This window comes from Vidua chalybeata, chromosome 5, assembly GCF_026979565.1.
Source record: "Vidua chalybeata isolate OUT-0048 chromosome 5, bVidCha1 merged haplotype, whole genome shotgun sequence".
Lineage (NCBI taxonomy): Eukaryota > Metazoa > Chordata > Aves > Passeriformes > Viduidae > Vidua > Vidua chalybeata.
The window spans coordinates 182,129-201,283 of NC_071534.1; the positions used below are offsets into that span (position 1 = coordinate 182,129).

General features: G+C 43.8%; 1 protein-coding gene across 7 annotated transcripts in view; it reads left to right on the forward strand.

The window, feature by feature from the left end:
- Nucleotides 1-19,155, forward strand: part of CALD1 (caldesmon 1) — a 227,403-nt gene that overhangs the window by 44,324 nt on the left and 163,924 nt on the right. For 2 of the 7 annotated variants that reach the window (XM_053943505.1, XM_053943506.1), the window contains exon 1: nucleotides 11,208-11,368. The exons of 1 other annotated variant lie outside the window; for it this stretch is intronic. The gene's annotated coding sequence lies outside the window, so the exon portion shown is untranslated. Of the gene's footprint in view, nucleotides 1-11,205; nucleotides 11,369-19,155 lie in introns of those variants that run through there. 4 more of the 7 variants (XM_053943511.1, XM_053943509.1, XM_053943512.1 and 1 more) reach the window with 4 other exon arrangements.

The following is a 19,155-nucleotide window of genomic DNA, read 5'->3' on the forward strand; positions in this document are numbered from 1 at the left end:
CCACAAGACAGGCATTTGGGACTCTGACCACCCCAGTGAAGGGCTTGAATAGAACTTTGCCTGTTCATAGCATTGTGCAAATTCTATTTAGTGCTCAGTTGTGCCTCTGGCACAGGTGGGGATGAGCTGTGGGAGGGAGAGGGGGACTTCCCTGCATGGCTTGGATTTCCCAATGGTTCCTGGCGGCTCCAGGCGGATGCTGGGGGCCAGTGGGATTCCTCTGCTGAGCACAGTGCAAAGTGAGGAGTAATCCCTGCTCATGTGGGCTGAGGGGAACCAGCAAATCCTCTCACTATGGTTTTACGAGCTCCTGACACGCACCGGGGGCGGGATGACAATAATTTGAAATATGGAGCTATACGTTGCAGCCTGTGTAGCTGTCCCACTGCCTGCTCCTGCAGTCAGCAGCTCAATGGTTTTATGCTGTGGCTCAGAGGCTGTCAGAAATGGGGCTGGTATCTCCCTGAAGGAGGGGGAATTTATCCATGACCCAATCAGAAATGGGAAGTGTTGCCAGGAGGGCCAGGCAGAGACTTAAGCAAGCTGCCTCTCTGATATTTGATTTGCATGCATATGTGTATGAAACCTCTTAGTGATTTTGAGGGAGCATTCAATTGCATTTAACTGCTCAGAAGCCAAATTCAATAAATTCAGTGGCATTTTTTAAAATCAAATATGGAATAGTTAAATTTTGTTTTGAACACTAAAAGTTGGCAACTAAACCCCAGGGAGCTGGGGCTGTTTAGCCTGGAGAAAAGGAGACTCAGGGTGACCTTATCGCTCTCTACAACTCCCTGAAAGGTGGCTGTGCTCAGGTGGGGTTGGGCTCTTTCTCCAGGCAGCACTGACAGAACCAGAGCACACAGTCTCAAGCTGAGCCAAGGGAAATACAGGTTGGATATTAGGAAAAAGTTTTTTACAGAGAGGGTGATAAAGTTCTGGAAGGGTCTGCCTGGGGAGGTGGTGGAGTCGCCATCCCTGGGTGTGTGCAAAAAAAGACTGGATGTGGCACTCAGTGCCATGGTTTAGTTGAGGTGTTGGGGATGGGTTGGACTCGATGGTCTTTAAGGTCTCTTCCAACCTAGAAAAAAAAAAAAGGCAGGAGTGTGTTTCTGAACCCATTATCAATTTAAAGCCTCTTTAAAAGCTAAGGACACTTAGGAAACCTATTAAATATTACTTTTTTTTCTTCTTTGCTATATGGTGTCATAGTCTGCTAAATTCTAGAAAAAGTCAAATTTGTGATATTTCTTCTAATGAATCCAAACAGTGGCTGTTAGCTAGGGATTCAGCATGCATTCTGACACTCAGAAGCAGCTCTGACTCAAGGCATGTGCATGTTTATCCTGATGGTTATAATATTATATGTGGTAGATGCTGGCAAGGACATCCCTTCCCTTTACCCAAAAGCATTTAGCAGTGGTGAAAAGACTTTTGTCAAGGCAGGCATAATTCTTTCCATATTTGCGCTTTTAAAAAAAGTTCACTGATTATTTTTTTATTTATGAATGTTGTCTCTGTGGCTGAAAATAATAAAGATGTTAACCATGAGCCACTGGTGACTGGTTTATATCATCAGTATCTCTAAACTTGCAGCGCAGGGAATTGCTCCTGATGACTTGTGAGGCTGAGTGCTGGAAGTGAGATCAGTATGGTAGTGGGGCTACCTTAATAAAGGGTAGTATATGATAATCTAGAGAGTTTTATGGAAGAAGAATTTATTTTCTTTATGGGAAAAATGTAATGAATCCTCAACCAAATGCTTTTAAAGATGTCTTTTCGATGTTTAATGGGGAAAAGACTGCTGCTTTTTATGAGCTTTATATCCCAAGACTCTTATCAAGCCAGCTCTGAGATCTGCTTTGTGAGGGATACTCTGAACATGTCACAGGTATACCCATGTTAATTTTTGTGATGACTCATGAATCAGGAGCACAATGCCAATGAACACTCATAGAAAACTGTGAGCTGCTTGCATTGCTGGTTCCCTCTGATGTTGCTAAAGCAGAAAAGCAGTGATTCCTTACAGACATTATTCGAGGTATCTGGAAGCATTTCTTGTATCCGTTGTTACCAATGCAAAAAGATACAGGAGCACTGCAGCCTTTCCTGATGATAAATGGCTTCTCTGAGGAAGTGGCATCTGAGGAGATACCTTGTCTTACAAAAGAAGAACTTCAGACAGCCAGTTGGGAGTGCTAGTATTGCATCTCCATTTCTCTAGAAACAGAATTGGAGCATGAAAATGACTTTAAAAAGCATTTCAAATATAAATTCAAAGGACTGAATGCCAATGGGATGGAATTATTTCCCCACATGGGAGTGTGCATCGTACAGCTGGCACTTGGTGCTCAATTGCTGTGAAATATTTTTGGAGGGACAAGAGAAAGTTTGATTTTGTGACATTCACCTGTGTCAAAAAACAGGAAAAAGGATATTTGCACCCTGCCTGCAAATATCAGTACACTGAAGGTTACACTAAACTCCAGGGCTTAAGAGCTTGGCACAGAGGGGGAACTTGAGTCGTTTTGGTAAAGGAAGGGACAAATAGAGATTGGAGCCATTCAGATTAGGTATTTAATGAGTATTTGATGAGCACTGATCATGGGAGAGCTGGAAGATCATGAAGTATTTGAGTAAGTGTGATCCCTGTGTAGAGAGTTTAATTCTAATACTTTCTTTTTCACTGTCTGACCAAAGGGCAGGCCAAAGTAGGTTTGATATGAAGTGCAACAGCTATGTTCTACATAAACCTCAAACTTGCCATAAACTATGGGTTTAACACAGTTAAGACCTCTTGCACAGCAAAGCACAGGGATTAAATCTCTTGGAAGCCAAGTAATTTAGAAGTACAGAGGAACTGTAGACTGGAACAGTGGGAAACAGATGAGCTGTTACTCCTGTTTTCTGTGTACTTCTGTTACCTCATCAAGTGTTATGCCAGGGATGTAGTTTATATAGGGAAATAGCAGAGCTGCCTGCAATTCACACCCCCAGCTGCCCCCTGAGAAATTCTGTTATGCTACTTTATCAATGCTAATGATTGAGATGGTCTGGGGATATCAGTGGATAGACAGCACAGAATGAAAAACTGTAAAGTAAAAAAAAAACAAAAAACAAAAACCTGTAATGTACAGCATGAAGGCTTCTGTCCTGGTTATTTTTTTAAATTAATACTTAATTTATTTTCTTTAAATAAAGCTCTTGCAGGAAATTGCCGGTGAGGGGACATAACCCAGAGCACTTCACAGAAAGCTGGGTGTATCTAGATTTGAAGATGATGAACTGGACAGTTGGCAAAACCCCACTATTTCCTTATGAGAGGGGACAAGGAAAGACATTCCACTATGTCCACTATCACACCAAATGCTGCATCTTTAGAGAAACTCCGTTGGGGGTTCATACTTTCCTAGGGTTGCTGGTGTGGAGTTCTGCCTGTGCACAACGGATTTGGCACATGATCCCACCAGTGTGAGTGCCTTCCACATCCCGCTGCTGTGATATAAGCAGAGGGACCACCTCGTGGAGCTTGAATCCCAGCTGACATGACTTGGTGATGTTGCAGTAGGGATAATTGTAGTTTCAGTAGGGCCTCTCAGCTCTGGAACAAGATGCCTTGGCAGTAAATGCTGCTAGATGGATGTTGGGGACTTGGTGCACTCCCATATCCAGTTCCCAAATTTGGTCTGTGGTATACAGACATACTGCTAATATTTCTTAATTTGCTTCCTCCTCTGCTTCTAATAATTTCTTTTGAGGCAGATATTGCAATTCCTCTTCCCTCCATTGGGTAAACCCAAGGGCAGACAGAGGTTTTGGCTTAACAAAATTCCTGGGACTGCAGTCGAGGTTCTGTCTGCTGTGCCTGCTCCTCTTCCCTTTAAATTTGTTGTCTTTGGCAAAGACAGAAATTTGCCCCTTCCAAGGAAGTGGCAAAGGCTTGTCCTGTCCAGAGGGGACTTCATGGCTGGCAGATTGAGGGAGGGCTGTACTCTGATGTGTATCTCTTCCCACAAATCCCCCATGTGACTTTGGCACAGGCTGCTCTCGCTGGCTTCCAGGCGTGGCTCTGCCCTTGTGTCCCACAAGCTGAGAGGGTGAGATGCAGGGCACTACAGATCCTGTTCTGAAAATGTTCTTTACTGGGGCAGGTAGCACTTGCCCAGCACGTCAGTGCTCAGAGAGTGGCACAAAGCTGCAGTTTCTTCTGAGCTGGGCAAACACAGCTCCGTGTTTGTGCATGTGAGAGCAGAGACTGGGTGCTCTCACCTCTCCCCCACTTCACTGTCTTGTTCTTCCTAGTGCTATCTCTGCTGAGGTGGGTCATACTGATAGCCAGGATGAGCTGAATGTCTGAACAGTGTGGATCTAAGCTGGCTTTACACGAACCTCTTCAGTCCCTTGTTTTCAGCCTTTAAAAAGGGAGCAGTACCCCTTGCTTCCTACTGTTCTGTGCTTTACCTGTAGGGCATGGAAATGCAACACTGTACAGAAAGAATTTAGGTTCTCTATAGGTGTGTGGTGTGACCTAGACTGGTTAGAGCTTTTTGAGTCTGGGGAAGATGCCAGGAAATACATGACTATAAAATTAAGCATGAGCTGGCTGTAAAGTGGGGACTGAATTCACACTGTTCCCCTTAGGCAGTGGTAAAGTGTGGACAGTAATAAATTCACTGTTTGAGGCAAATACTGCCAGAATCAGGTATTCCTGCCAGCAGCTACCTCTACTTCATTTTGCTGAGAAAATTTGGTTGCTTGAGGTGCCTTTCTCTCTCTATGGCTTGCCATCCTTAGGGATGTGGCCACTGAGTAGCAGTTGCAAGTGCTGAATTCTCTTACAGCAGGCAGAGCTGCACAGGAGACCTAAATGAAGATCACAATTATTGTTTGCAAACATGGGCATGTGTGGGACTTAAATGGGCTTTGCCTGTGGAAGTTGTGCTTTTCATTTGAGTCCAAGTTAATGACCCTGCCCTAACCTCTGCTCACTGCCTGAGCCAAGCTGCTGAAGCTGAATAGTTCATTAGCATCAGAGCACAAAGGGGCCTGGTTCTCACATTGCTGTAACAATAGGAGATGTCAGAGAATATTGATTTGATTAGGCTGATACTTGGTGTAGCCTGCTCTAAGTGAGGGGAGAATCAAGGCCGAGGAATATGCCTCACCCTCAAAATGCCTGTACCAGCAGCTGTGTAATTTGTAAGCTGGTTGCAAAAGCAGATGATGGCACCATCTTTTCTGCCTGGAAAACAATACTGGAATAAAAGCCAAATTTACAAGGGGGAGTGTGTACTCTGCAATTGTTTGGGGCAAAGGCACTGATTTTTCTCAAAATAAGGCACATAGAGACAGTGTGTAAATTTTTGAGCACTGCTGCTTGCATTGTGTGTAATTTTTCATGACTGGCAGTGGAAAATTGAGTTGTTTGGAAAATGACACATATCTGCTGTCCAGTTTGTACTCTGTGTGAGAAATGGGCATGTTCTTTAAAAAAGGGATTCCTGAGAGCAGAATTCTCTTAGCCTGTGTTCACCTGCAGAAAAAGTGTGTAAAACTCCCACTTTTGGAAGCAATGCAGAAGAGCTCTTTTTTAACTTTTCTGCTAGCGAGTGAAGGTGCTGTGAAGTCTCTGTTCTTTGGGGGGCACTGTGTACTAATAGCTAGACTTAGTTTTGTAGTGGAAAAGTGCAGGTATTCTGTTTTCTTTGGAATATGGGCCACTATGTTGTTTGTTTTGCTTTTAGTAAGGTAAAGTCACTGTGACCATGATTAATTCTTTCTTGTTGTGGGCAAAATATATTTTTCCAGCAGGTCTTTTTAGTTTTGATCCTTTTTAGTGTATAAATGTGCTTTGCACATGTTTAGTTGTCTAAACTCAGAGAAATAAAATTCTTCACCTAGCAGAAATGGGTAGATACATTACACCAAAATGAATGGCAAATAGGCATAATTATATGCAGATTTTTAATTACTTTAATCCAAGGTAAGGAAGTGCTGCTCATGGAAATACTTGACTAAATCCTACTCTAGGGTGCTTGGGTTAGTCTCTTCCCTGTAGCCTGGGGGCTTTTCTTTCCCAATACCTTTAGGAAAGCTGAAAACTGGTACCATCTGTTCCTTGCTTGGTTTTCATGACGTGCTTTTTTATTCCTGCACCTTCAACAGCATCCAGTGTTTATTCACTGATTGCTTTTGTTAGCACTCTGAATAACTGTATTGCTTCTCAGGTAGGAGCAGAGCACAGTCCTTGCCATTCATGGGGGGTTTGGGGCACTCAGAGTGAGAGGCTTTGTGCCCTGGGTATGTGCTGAAAATCCATGATGGGAATAGCTCCCTGCAGGGCTCTGGCTCTTCCACTGGCTATGAATGAGTCCTAGGCGGACTGAGGCTGGAATCTGGGTTAGGAAGTGCACCCTTCTCAGTCCTTACATTCTAGTCCTGTTACTGTTTCTGAGCAGCACTAGGTTTTTACTTTTAGCTGACTGACACTGTACTGCACACAGCCCTGCGTTTGAAAAGATGCTCATATTTCTCTGCTCTCTTTTGTGGTAGTTTTTACACCCTCTTTGAGCATGCTGGTGGCTTTGAAGTCCTATGGATTGTGCTATTTCAGGCCAAAAGATATTGCCCGAAGCAGCACGTGTGAAACTTTCCTAAAAAGTTACCTCTGCCTGTCTAACATAGAAGCAGCTTGTCTGTGCCCAGGAGGTAATTATGAGGATGATCAAATCTGCTCGTGGTGTGTGGGCTTCTTTCTCGTGCCCTCAGCAGCAATCCCCCAGCCAGAGCTGCCATCTGGGTGGCTGGCTCACAAATCTCAGCTTCCTCACCTTCATGTCAGAGTGCCACAGCTGTGAGCTCCAGCACCTGGGAGATGTGTGAGATGAGGCTGATTTCAGATGAGCTGTGGAAATGGCACAGCCATAGCATCATTTAGAAATGTCTGCTGGGGTGGGGGAAACGCGCACCGGGCTCTCTTTATGCTGTCAGGAGGTTTGAGAAAAAAAATGCAGAGCCAAACCACGCTCTCTGAGCTGGCCTGGAGCGAGAGAGGAGGTGTGAGCAGGCCTGGGGTGCACAGCACATTTCCTGCCTGCTGCCCCTCAAAGGAGGGGAATGGCAAAGGCTGCTGGAAAGCCCACGTGAAAGCTGGTGACCCATCTCAAGTGCTCCTGCTGCTGACTGCTCCGGGTATGCTCCTCACCCAAACCAGTTCCTGAGCTGATTGTGTCCCCTGGGGGCCAGGGGAGGTCTTAGTCCTCCTTCCTTCCATCCAAGAAAGCGACACAGGTGCCACCTACCCTGGTATAGGCAACAAGGACTCCTGCAACATCTGGTTAGCCTGGACATCTTGTGTAAACTTAAAGTCTCCCTCATCTTTGATGGTGAAGTTCCACTTAGCACTTATATTCCAGAAGGGCTGAAAGTGAAGGATGATGCAGTTGTGCCTGTTTTTTCAGGGGCTCCAATAAGTAGTGAGGAGCAAGAGAAGTTTGTTTAATGTTGCCAGGGAAGGGAATCCTATCTCTCCTCTCAAGACCTCCTTTAGCTCCCTAAAGGGTTTACAGGGTAGGACCAAGCTCTGCCCCAGCCATGTGACCCTCCAGGGATGTATTTTTTCACTGGGAATGTTAAGAGTCCTTTCCATCCCTGCTGTGCTCAGAGACAAAGCATGGCAGAGTTTCACAGTGAAATGTTGCACTGCAGAGATGTGAAGGGAACCCAAACCTGTCAGGTAAGAGCACTTTCTAAAGACTTCAGTGGTTTTGCTGTAAGCATTAGGACAGTTTGACCTAATGTTAGCTGTGAAGACAACAACAACAACAACAACAAAAAAAAAAGACAAATTGGGGGTGAGAGGCAAGAACCAGTTTGGTACAGATGGGAAGAATGCCCTTCCCTGTGGTGTATTTGATGCTCTGTGTGCATCTTGCTGTATTGTGGGAATGTGCAGGTGTGGTGTGGCTCAGGATGTGTCTCTGGAGTGGTTCAGGATATGTCTCTGGAATGGCAGCTGAAGACATTGCAGTGACAGGGGTGGGACAGTGCTGCTCAGTAATGATCACCTGCACCATATCAAATAAAAAGAGAAATAATTTTGGGAAGTTCAATAGTAGAAATTATTTCATTTTGAAAAGCAAAGATTGCCCCTCCATAAATACCCCAAAGTCTTTTTCCAGGCAGGGATCACAGCTCTGCCATCACAGCTGCTTTGGGAAGAAGGCACTCTGAGGCTGGACCAGCAGTAACCCAAGTGGACCCTCTGGCCACCCCGTCTGCTGAGCCTCAAGGGCTTTGTGGTGCCAAAATGCAAATGGCACACAGCAAGCAGAGATGCCCTTCCAGGGGGATGCTATACACTGGATTTCTAGACCACAGATTTACCTCAGCTTTAAGCTGTAAATTTTGCAGGAGAATTTGATCAACCTGCGAGAGCCCAGTGTCGACAGAGATTTCCAGGTACTTCTAACATGATTCTTCTGAGGGAGAGACTGCAGGCTGAGGGCTCCAAGAATGCACTAACAACCCAAATGTAGAACTGCTCTGACTCTTATCACAAGCAGTCCCACCCTTGCCCTGTGATATCAAACTTTAGAGCTTAGCAATGAGCACTTGCAGGGCCCTTCCTGACTGTGATAAGGTATTGACATTAAAATTGTACTTGATTTAGGGGTTTCATTTCTGCATATACTATTTTTTCCTCTATGTCTTACATATGCAATCATAAACCAGGATTTGTGTTATTCCAGTCCCATAAATATTTTTTGGTCTGGGCTGTGGCACAAAGGGTCTCTCACTGTTAAAGCAAAGGGGGGGGTGTGGCTAGACTGGCAGTCCTGGTGGTGAGGGTAAGGACTACCATGGGAGTTCCCTAAATTGTTACAATTGTGGATTTAGGCAGGTTATAACTGTATTTACAGCAGACATTTATGGGTGGCATCCTGGCATAGGATGCAGAGAGGCACCCACAGAATTTAACTCTGCATTCTTCAAAGCTCAGGATTCCAGTAGCATCTCCAGGAAAACTCTGGGATCTGTGACAGTTTATTGGCTTCAAAGCTTCGAGTCATGGAATCCAAAAGTTCCTGTCAATGAAATTCAACTGAGCAAGAAGGATGTAAACTTTACTTTTCATGATGTAATTACCCCAAAGCAAAATTGGTTTTTTTTGGAAAGGTGACTTGGAACACAGAGTTTGGCATGCTTTAGCAAGGGAGTATCAAAATCATGGCAAGAAAAGAAAAAAAGCTAAAATACCACAAAAACCCAGTTTAAAAAAGCTAAAATACCACAAAAAGCCCCAATTGCTTTCAGCTTTAGGTAGTACATCCCTTCCTTCTCCCTGTTGCAGTGAACACTGAGATTGCAGGCGTTGATGGCTGTGCTGGAATGAGAACCTGAGGGTACTCCTAACCTTCAGTTTTCTCTTTTGAGAACCCACATCCCTTAATCCTTAGCCTGGATTCTTCAGTGTTTTCCACCCTAAAAATCTAGGGGAGGCTAAGATCCAGTAGAGATTTGTAATTCCTTCCTGAATAATGTCACTACCTCTTTTCATTTGGTCATGGATACATAGGCTAATAATTTCTGTAGTTAGTGGAATGACTGAGAACAAGGATTTTGTTCTCTCTTGTTTAGTAAATACCACAAAACAAAGTTACATATATGCTGTAGGTATTACTTTTTAATATTTAAAACTGTTGTAGCCACATCATGGGTGCTGTGTGACATTAGAAGAATTTTCCAAAGGGTTGTTAAAATGAAGGAAAAAAGTGCCTTCAAAAAACAAACACCACTTTTTGCTTCATATAATAAGGAAATGAAATCTAAAATGGCACTAGAATAATTATGATTTCTTGCTGTAAATCTGCATAGATTTGTCTCTCCTTGAGTTTTTTTAATGCTATAAGGATTAGTTTACTGTCTGTGAACTGGATCCTTCTTGCATTACACATGTGACTAAATCTGTGGGGCCCAGTGGCAGAAAAAAGGACCCAGAAAGGCATTGAAATAGTTTAGCCCATTAAGCTGCAAAGTCATCTTACACATAGTTTCCCTCTAACTGGTTTTGTGTATGTTATTGTCAAATATGAATCTGCAGAACATCCCCTGGTCTGGAATCTCATTCCCTTAGAGCAGTCAGCTGCTCTGCAGCCTTTCTTAGTGGCTGGTACATGTGCATGTTGGGATCTCTGTACTGTGCTGTTTTCTAGGCAATAATTTTCATCTTTATTTTCACACTTAGTTTATGTACTTTGTATGTTTCCATGACCAGTCTTTATCTGTTTGCCCATTTTTAAGATACCTGCATAATTTGCAAAGTTATCAGCAGCGTGCGATCACTAAAGCAAAACAAAGATAAAAATTAATCTAAGTTTACTTTATTGATAATATTCAAAGACAGTGCAAACATCAGTCATTTTAAGGAGATGTAGGGCTATTCTAATAGCAAATGAGCCAGATTTAATTCTAAATGAATAGTTTTAGAACTATAAACTAAACCTGTGCACACAAATAGTCCAGCTTGCCAAGGATCATCATCAAGTTTCGAATCTCTTTAAAAGTTATTTTTCAGAATATGGCTATTCTATCTGTAACTTCTATTGTACCGTTTGAAATGGAATCAGGCTGTGAAGCCTGCCAACTCATCTTTCATGTGCCTTTCCCACTGGTGTGTCTCTCCTGCAGAATCAAGCTTGCACAGCAGAGTGTTTCTGTTGCCTTTTACATGTGGTCCTCGTTAAAAAAAATACAATGTAGTTTAGCTGTGGTGAAATTATTTGCTTAAAAAAAAAAAAAAAAAAAAAACTGGTGCAAAAAAGTAAATATGTTTACTGTATCCCTTTCCATTCAGTGCATTTCCTTTTTTTCAGCTCCATTTGTGTTCAACAAGACAGCCTCTTTCTCCAAGATTAACATTTCTTATGATTGTTCCTGACAGAGGATTTACTTTCAGAGGCCCTGCTAAGGATAACCAAAAAAGGGCATGTAGCAAGACAGTTTTGGCAGCTCGCACAAATTTTCTGAGCTTTTTCGGTCTTGGTTTTCTGATGAGTGGCTTCCTGAGCATGCCTGGGGAATGACAGGCATCTCTGCAGGCAGGCTGAGCCCACCTTGGCTTGTGCGCAGCCATTGGCTGCCCATCAGAATAAATTGAGGACAATGCATTCCGCCGCCTGCCAATTGTAAACATAAGGGATATGTATTCACTTAGCATTGACTTTTGGGAGGGGCCAAGGAAAAGCTGCACTTTTATTGAATAGGGCTGTGTGTGTGCGAGGCTGCTGGTGCGCCCTTCTCGCTGCGCTCCTGCCCAAGCAGCCAGTTATTCATTTCCTTCTACTAGCTGAAAACTTTGCAGCCAGAGGTAAGGAAGGGCTTTCGGGACGTGCTTGCCTTGGAGCGAGCCGGGCTCGCCGCCTTTGCCTTGCAGATTAAGCAGCACGCGGTCTGAACGAGCTGCCGGAGCTCTCTCTGCTCTCCTCCTCTCTCTCTGTGCCCCCCCCCCCCCCTTTCCAGATGTTCGTCGTGAACTAAGGGAGATCTCGGGTGGAGAGGGGATGCATGTTTGCTCACCCTGCTGGACCTCGATGAGTGCTGGTCCCACCACTCCATTTTTGATCCTTTGGTGGGCTTGTTGGTGGAGCAATAACCTATCTACCCCTTATTTTCTTTTTTTTTTTTCTTCCCCCACTCCCCCCCCCTTTTTTTTTTTTTTTTTTTTTTTTTTTTTTTGGGAAGCATTATTGATGAGTAAGCTTTTAATGTGTTAAGGTCTGGTGAATTGCTTTTTAATTTTGCGACTTAATATGTGGACTTTCAGGGCAGCCCGACTGCAAGGGCAGTCTCATGGCGTAACTGATACAGATACAGTAAAGCTCTGGTTAATGTAAGAGATCTGATACTCCCTGAAGCAGATGTCCCTCATGGCAGCCTTTCACAGAAGTATTGTTGACAATAGATGGCATCAGTTTTTGTTTTCAGCCTCCAAGATGCACGGCAATGCGTTGCCAGAATGTTTCTTGTGAAGTTGTCTTTCCTGTTAAAAGGGGGGATTAAAGAATGCACTTGGGTGGGACTGGAGCTCTTGGAAGTCTGGCTCTGTGTTTGTCAGTGCTGCTGGGGAGAGCTGGCTAGCAGGCTCCCCTTCCCAGCTTCTTTGACATGTTGGGACAGTTGGAAAGCATTGTGCAAGGCTGGCTGCTGATAGCATGATATTCTGCATAGCAGGGAATTTCTCAGGGAAAGGGCTGGGAAAATGAAGGGAGGAAGGGAGTTAGCTGCAGATGAATGCTTGGTAGCTGCAGACACTGACCAAGCTGCTAATCTCTGGCCAGACCTGCAGGGATAGAACAGATTTGTCTCATATGTCAAATGTTGTTTGGAAGAATGAAAACATAACTGTTTTAAAATGACTTTTTTATGGAGTACTTGTTTTCAGAGGAGAATTTCTTTTCAGAGTGGACAGTTTTTGTACAACTTTGCCTGAGAAGGCTTCCCCTGCTAAAAGGCAGACAGGAGAATAATTTGGGAAAATAACACATCCCCTCCTTGGCAGAAGCTCAAAGAAAATAAGGAGGCAGAGTGGGATTTTTTTTGTAAGAACCATGTACTTATTATAATTTGTCTATTTAAGATACCATACTGTGAATGACTGTGTTTGTATGATTTGCCATTGGAGAACCCTCGGACTCTGCCTCCATTCTTTTTCTGTTGCATTAAATGTAGCAGAAAGTCCTCATCTGCAGCAGGTCTCATCTTTTTCTCCTGCCGTTTAGACAGGATGGGACCCTAAAACTATACACACCAAAATCAACAGAACAGACTCTTTTAACATAAATTACAAATGGAACAAAGCTTTTAGTCCATTTGCTTTATTAAATTGGTAATGAGGTAAAGGTAATCGATAATAAGGTAAAGCAGGGCAGAACTTTTCTCAATATATTTCAAGAAATGATAGGTCTGCCTTTTCTGGGGAAGCTGCTTTGATAGGCAATCTTAATAAAACCTGCATATGCTAATGGCTCCAAGTCATGATGGGAAGGAAGAAATACCAGATGACATGTCTGTGAACAAAAGACTCGATTGAAATAATTTGTTTGTCCTGAGAACTCCTCTTTGTTGCCACTTGCAATGACAAGAGGATCAATTCCACAGCCTTCATTCACAGGATTAGTCCTGGTGAAATCAATACCATCATTAATGGATTCAGGGCCTGATGCAATGGGAGTCCTGTGTACTCTGAATACACTTAGACAGTGAGTGATGTAAACACTTTTTAGGAGAATGAGGGATTTTCTACAACTGCTTTTTCATATACTCACAGCATTATTCTGGCATGGAGCAGCCCAAGAAAGGGGTCACTTCCCTTGAGCTTTTATAGAAATAAGTGTCCAACACTGATACACACAATGCAATAATGACACTGAAAGATAGGTGGTTTGAAAGGAAAGTGGGGAAGGGTGTAAGTTCCTCTGGCTGGTATTAGAGGGAAAATTGAAGTGCATTTAGATGGGAAGGTTTTTTACTGGTCTCGTTCATGGGGCCACATGTGGCACAAAGCACCTGCTCAGTCCCATTGAGGATTAGGGAGCAGTGCTGCTTATTCCAGGTGGGGAGACCACAAAGGTAGGGTAAGGCTTTTCTCATGGCTGCCTGCCAGGACATGGCTTCTGTCCTATGAAGATGCCAGGGAGGCTCTATCAGGAGACTGACTGGAAGTCCTCCTTGTTTCACACTTCCCTTTGCACAGCTGGAGCAGCCTTGCCTGTGGGGGTGATCTTTTCATTGTAGAAAAGTGAGAGCCTGCAGGACTTCCTTCCTGCAGGACAAATAGAACTTGAATGTTCTGGGAATGTGGAAAATACTCTGATTTCTCAGTAGCTGCTTACATGAGACCTATTCTTGTGGGCTGCCTGAGTTTTACTTTGTATTAAAGATCAGTGGAGTTCTTAACCCTTATCTGCCAAGGGTGCAGCTTGGAACATTTGATCCCAGTGTGTGAACACAGAGGGACAGGAAACCATATATGCCTAAGAATGAGAGGGCCAAGAGAGCATAACTGTCCATCTGCAGGCTCGTCTGGACTCTCCTGGGTGTGGGAGAAAGCACCAAAAAAGGTAACAGGACAGAAGGGGAAGTGCAGTCCTGGGAGCTTTTCCTTGCCTTTGAGAGGAGCTGTATAGTGAGTTTGTGGGATTGGGCTCCAGGTGCACAAAGCCTGAGGCACACAGGCCTGTGAGTGCAGAGAGTGGGAGCCTGCATTCAAAGGGAGCTTTCATTCTTTAAAAATTGTCTCCTCTTAGTAACTACCCCCTGGCAGCTTCTACTGAGAAAGTTGCTGCCTTACTACTTTGGGAAAGGTGCGTGCTTTGGGAAAGGGGATGGTTTGCTGACTTTGTGCAGAGCTGCTGAGTGGTTAAATGGGCGAGAATGGATTTGGGGACAATGTGCTGGAAGGAAGTCACCTACCCTATGTGTAGGCACCTCCTCTTGGGGTGCTGCTCCTGCTTGGAAGGTGTAGCTGCTGCTTGTCAAGGATTTGGCTAAGGCTGAAATCTGACTCAGAGGCATTTGAAGGTCATATTAGATCTGACCTGTCTGGATGAAACACCGAGGTCACAGGACTGTTGAACTATATAACTTTTTTTTTTTCTTTCCTGACGCTTTTGTACATTCAACTAGCCCAGCAGGGAAGGACTCTCAGTACTCTGTAATTTGGGATCCCTCCCACCCCCGGGGGAGCTTGCTCCTATATTTCTTGAAACAGATTGGATCAACCAAAAAGGTTAGGGAATGTAACACTGTTATTCAGCTGGTATGTTAACTGTGTGGTTTACATCCTGCTTTAAGGAAGTGCTCCTTTCCATGCATTTTTCCTTTGGAACCTCCACCACAAACTGATGTCTCTTTCCTCTTCCTGCCCTTCAAGAGGGGAAAACTCTGTCCATGAAGCATAGGGGCACCTTCTGATTAGAAAATCTTCTCTACAGCAGTGTTGAAGCCAGAAGAATTGCTTGTGGGGACTGTCCTGCTGGCTTGCAGTGAGGGCAGGACCAAATAGCTGAGGAAGCAGGTGAAAGAAAGGGGAAAAAGCAGCAATATCTTAAGCCACTGGAGTAATTTCTCCTTTGAATTTTTTCCTGTGGTCATAAATACCTGGTGAGTCACTTAATGGCTGTGTGTCTATTTCTCTATCTCCAAGTAAAGGATAAGCTGTACCTTTCTGTATTTAGCCCATGGGTCTGCTGGGGCTTAGTTCATCAGTGTTTGTAAAGAATTTGCAATACCAAAATGACAGGTTTAGGCACTGGCTAAAACTTTATTTTTGACTGATTTCCCAGATCATCTTAGACTTTTTTTCTTGGTGTGTTCACACAGATATGTATTCCATTTCTAGATTATAGATATAAAACCGCTGAAGCCAGGGAATGAGGTGAAGGCAGAACAGGCTCAGTGGTGATGCTGTGCTGTCATGTCTAGAGGACATTTCCTGTGTGCTTGAAGATTGAATTGTTTGTGCTGCATCTGGACCAGTCTTCCTGTGAAGCTGTCATGTGTGCTCCAAAAATGCACAAAGGCAGCTTTTGCTTACAGATCCACCATAGTGACATAAGCTTGGAAGCAAAACTACTCAGCAAGCTGCTGGACCTTATCTGCTTGCTCAGTCTCATGTTGATGAGAGCAGTTGAAATTGTAAACCCCTGGGGCCAGGCCAAGCTGCAGTGGGGAAAATATTAGGGAAAGATTTCAGGCAATGGAAATGTTACATGTTTCCACACCCTCTTGTGTACAGAATACAAATAAAGAGCATTTTCCCTTGAGACTTGCTGGGGAGGGTGTGAACCCACCCGTTTGCACATTTTCTGGTTTATGTCCTTAAATGGCAAAGAAAAAAAAATATCTTTGGAATTTAGCTCATAGAAGGGTTATAAATAGGTCTGTGAAGATAAAGTTTTGCTGTAAATGCTCTGGTTTGGGATCTGTTCAGAAGTGCCAGCAGATATGAAGAAGAAAGGTATTGCTAAATGCAGGGAGCCAGTGTCACTGCACATACATGTATGTGTGACCTTCCCAATCTTCCCCCAAAACTGTGGAGACCTAAGAGGTATGGAGATCACCAGGTCCCTTCTAAAAGTTAAGTAACTCGGTGTGAGGAAGAGCTGGTGTTCATGATTTGTTAAATGGCTAAGGGAGCCTGAACCTGTGACAGCTATGCAAACAAAGGGCCTGAAGTGTGCTGGCAGCTTGATTTGTGTCCTTGTCCAAAGGAGCTGGCTCTGCCTAGGGAGGAGCAGAGCAGGGCTGGACAAACCCTCACCCAGCGAGGCAGGAGCAGCAGTTCCTGGGCTCCTTCAGAAGTCAAGGTTAGATCCTGCAGGCTGCTGCCCATTGGATTCCAATCTTCATCAAAGGCAGCTCTGCCCAAATGAATCAGTCTGTGATCAGGCCATTGTTTGTTTCTTATTTGCAAGGCTTTGATGTTCTCTCTTGCCTGTCTCACTGCCACAGGGCATATTACTACCCTTTTCCCACTTTATTCTTTTCTTTGACAGTGAGCTCTCTAATGGTGAAATGGCCCTCACTTGATTTTTTTTTTTTTTTTTTCCCTTGAGCCACAATGTTCACCCTGGTAAAACCTTTCATCCCAGAAGCACGAAGGCATGACCTTTTATAATTCCTCTCAATTTCACAGGACCTAGCAGTGCTAGTGTGATAGCCCAGACCATCATTTTCTAATATCAGCTGTACTGAGGACAATTTCTTCTCAGTCTGAGTAGGTTCAGCTGCAGAGGGAGGAGGCAAAGGATTTTATCTGCACCTTTCTAATGACCTCATGATAACCTCATTTCTCTCAGCAATTTCAACAGTCATTGAGCTGGGGAAAATTTGGCTTTGCTCTGGCCTAGTTAAGACTCATAGGTTTGGAAAAGAAACTCCAAGAGCTGGGCTTCAATGTGTGGAAATAGGAATGGGTTGGAGAATTGTTTGGTCAGCTCTCATTTTATCTGCACAGCTTAACCTGCTCTGGTGCTGCAGGATGCCTCTAGTCAGCATCACTTTGGAGGGCTGCAGCCCTGGCTCTGCAGAGAGGAGAGGGGTTTTGCTGCTTTGTTTGGCTTTGGGAACAGCATATCCCCATGTGCAGAGCCACACCCCTCCTATGAAAATGAGGAGTTTCATTCAGATGTCTGATAAGCCACAGCTGTTGCTTTGCCACTTCAAACAGAGCTCGGATTATAAAGACTGAAGTGCAGCATTTTGATTGCTGTAAATATGAACGAGTATTTAGGCAATCCAGATGATACAGAGCCAAGCATTTCTGTGGCTAATGTATATTATACTGACAAAAGCAGGCCAGCTGAGAATTACCCTACTGCTGTCCCAGTAATTTAAAACACCACTAATCTCTTTTCTGCTGCATTGGTGAAAATGAGGGAGTAACCTGGACATTAGCTGGCCTGAATCTGAACTTCATTTCAGTGGCTGTACTTGGGATACATTTAGTGATGTAAATGATACTGAGGGTTTTTTTAAATATACATTGGATCTAGTCTGTTGGATTTCCTTGAATTAGAGGAATTCAGAATTCCCTGAGAGCTGCTTGCTATCAAGACGTTGGCCCTTTTTGTTTGATTTTCTACACATCCCCCCAAGGACAATGACAGCAGGAAATTAGGTCAAAATCCCAGTAACACGTACTCACTGGGAAATGATATTTCGTACAAGAGAGGGCACTGCAAACTCAGAAAGCCAGGAAAATTCCATTGCTCCTTGCTCCCTGGTGATTAAAAGGCCCTGCCATATATGGGAAAGGTCTGAGCTTCATTCACTCCAACCACAGTAGTAAATGGATTATTCACTGGACACAGTATGCAATCAAGGAGCATATTGACAATAAAAAGGAAAAGCAGAAACTTTTGTGTGTAGTTTGCTTTCTCTGCTGTGTGTTATTAGAAGCTCTGTGAGCAGCTTTTTTTCTTGTTCCTTTATTTAGATCCCTGTAAACTTGAGTCAGTTTTGTTTGCCACTTAACTCTCCTTCTAAAACCAGACACACCAGCCTATTTCCTCTCCCCACCCCCCCCATATAACCCAAACAAGAAAAGAACATTTCCTTTACCAGTGCATATATAAATGTAGTTCCTTGGTCTTCAGTGCACCTAGTGTGCATTTATATAACTAAAAACTGGGATTAGTGGACAAAATTTCATTCTCACTAAGTATAAAGTACTAACTTTAATAAAAACAATGATTGAATGCCAGTGTTCCAGGGTCAGGGATGGGACCACAGGAGTGAAGCAAATACATGTGTGTGTATAAATAGGGATGAGTTTTGGGGGGAGGAAGGGAGCAATGTGCTGCAGATGGGAGCTGCAGTGCTCCCAGTGCTCCACACAGCTCTCAGGGGTTTTCTTTCCACCACATCAGTTTCTAGGTAGTGAAACCCTACACAGACAACACTGAGATGCAAAGTCACTGGAGCACAGTCGTGTTTACATTCTTGCTTTTCAGTTTATTTTGTTTGGGGGTTGGTACTCTCTGCCATCAAAATCATGGGGATAAAGTAGTTTGTGTAGCTGGATTTTATTTCACATGGAGAAAGGCAGTTTAAGTGCAATAATTTACTTTAAGGCAAGATGTACTTTGCTTGACAGCGATTTTCTGGAGTTTTTGTTGTTTGTTTTGCATTGACTATCTTAGAAACACATTGTTTGTGTCATATTGTAAGTTTAGAGATTCTCTGATATCTCCTATATAATCTTGCTGAAAACCCACATCACTGTGGCCAGGAGGGCTGATGGATCAATTGGATTTCCCAGATTACACCTCATTCCACACCACGCTCATGTTTCGAGGCCATGTTTGACATGGGTGTTAGAGTCTGCCACAGGACAGGTTGCCTGGATTTGAAACCAGCAAGTACTTTTCATCTCTGGCCAGAAGTGCTTCTGAGGAGGTGGCATTTGACTATTTTCACAAAATCATGCTAAGAGCTGCCCACTGAGGAGCTCTAATGTGGCCACAAGAAGCATGGTCAAGTTGTGACTGTTGGGTAGTACAATAGTAGCACATGAATAATTCTGTTTTCCAGCTCTTAGAAAGATCAGGGGTAGCCAGTTTGGAGACCAAAATAACTACTTATCTAATCTCA